Here is a 2,129-nt window from a genome sequence, read left to right on the forward strand (position 1 = left end):
GGGCACTCTGCTCGTCTGTGCTTCAGGGTTGTGGCCCTGGTGGCTGTCCCTGCCCACCTTGCCTTCCCCCTCCTTGTGGGTTGCCCCCAACCCCAGGGAGTTGCTGTCCTTGCTGTGTTGTGGTGGAGCCATCCTGCCTTGCCTGGGCCACTCTCTTGGCGTTGCCTCTGCTTCCCGTCACCAAGCCCTGGTCCTGCAGCGACTGCTGTCCCCACCGTCCATCCCTGCTGTGCAGGCGACTCGGCCTGAGGAGCAGAGACTTCTAGGTAGGGTGCAGAGGTTGTCAGAAGAGAAAGGGCAGGACCTTGGCCCCACGCCGTGTGGACAGGAAGAGAAACCAGGGGGCAAACCGCAGACTATCCAGGAGTGGGAACCACCAGGCACTGCGCTGGCTCCGGTCCAGCAGCCTCCCCGGACTGCTGGCTGAGCAGTGTGGCTGGCACCTTGGCAGGCTCAGCCCTGTTCTCCAGTCTGAGAGGGGCAGGGTCCCTGGTGCCTGAGCTGTACCTTGGGCCATTCCCAAAGGGCCCCCTGGGGTCGGGGAGGGGTGGGGGCTGGACTGGGCAGAAGATGGCCTGGGACCCCCTTCACGGCGCTGGGGTCCCTGTGCTTTCCCCTCTGTTCTCTTTGTGTCTGGGCTGTGCACAGGGCTTAAATAAAGTCATCTGTGGCAGCAGTGGAGACTGAGAGCTCTCACCCCGAGTAGGGCATCCTTGGGCTGGGCGCTCTAGCCACTGTGTCTCCAAGGGGCAATCTGCCCTGCAAAGGGGCCCTGGGCAGCCCGAAAGCTTCCTCATGGGCATACCGGCTCCTCTCTCACAGCTGGGAGGGTGGTGCCCACGAAGAACAGTGACTCCTGAAGGGGTGGACAGATCTCCCTTGGCACCCTCACTCACTCTTCTCCCCACCTTTGGGCTGCAGGTCCCTTGGCCTCTGCCTTTGCCCTTCGCTGTCGAGCCAGCTACGCTTCTTACTGCCCGGATTTTGCCACAGGCCCTGCCAGCTGTAGTCAGGAGCCCCTGGGCCTGGCCTCAAGGTCACTTCCCAGGCCTGGGCCTGGCTGGGAAACCACATGGCCTAGCCTAGGGGCTCTTACTTTGGTGTCCTTCCCTACCTTTGTCACTTGTGTGAGGACAGCCCTTTAGACCGTCCTTCCCTCCCCCCTGAGTCAGCATGCAAAGGGAGCTTGTTTCCCTCACAGGAATGAGGGTCTCTCTAAGGGTTCTTAGGGGACAGCACCCAGGCTGCTGCTTCGGTCCGTATGAGCCATGTAGTCAACATCTTCCCTGGCTGGGGGAACGATGCCTGGGGCTATGAAGTGGAACAGGTGGAGGCAGATGCAGGGCCGGCCAACTCCAAGTCTCTCGCCAGGCTGTGTGCCACGTTCTGGGGTTACAGGTGCTGCCCTGGGAGCACCTGGTCTGGTGAAGACGAACAGTTGTGGCCAGAGTGAGGGCAGTCGGGGGCGAGGTCAGGAAATCTTTCACGAGTTAGGGATGCGAAAATTGGGTCTTCAGGTTCAAATAGGACTTCTCACAGGTAAAATCTGACTGATGGAGAAATGGGGGCTCTCAGCTGAGCAGGAGCCTGTCTAAGGTTCTCACATGGTCCTTGTTCCTCCAAGGTAATGCATATACAAGCTCCACATCAGAGTGCAAAGAGAACCAAAATCCAAAAGACCCAACACCACCGAGTCTACTCGTATAGGACAGAGTAGAATTGCCCCATAGTGTTTCCATACAGCTGCTGGTGGATTCAAACCGCCCACCTTTCAATTAGCAGCCAAGTGCTTAACCACTACGCCACTATGGCTCCAGAGAGAACAGACAACCTCATTTAACCTCATGATGACAATCCTGCAGGTCTGGCTTTTTGAGCTTCACACTGTAGGTCCCACCTCAGACCTTCAGATTAGCCTGAGGTCATGGACTCTGACCAGCTTCCGGTGCAGGAAGACCTTGGGGGCCTTGAGCTTTGCTGCTTGCTAAGAAAGCTGTATAGCCCTTTGGAATTCCCGCAGTGTCTTAGGCTGGGTTCTCTACAGAGAAGCAAAACCAGTCCAGCATATAAATACGTATAGAGATTCATATGAAGGAAAGGACTCACAGCTGTAGAGGCTGCAAAGTCCC

This window comes from Loxodonta africana, chromosome 4, assembly GCF_030014295.1.
Source record: "Loxodonta africana isolate mLoxAfr1 chromosome 4, mLoxAfr1.hap2, whole genome shotgun sequence".
Classification (NCBI taxonomy): domain Eukaryota; kingdom Metazoa; phylum Chordata; class Mammalia; order Proboscidea; family Elephantidae; genus Loxodonta; species Loxodonta africana.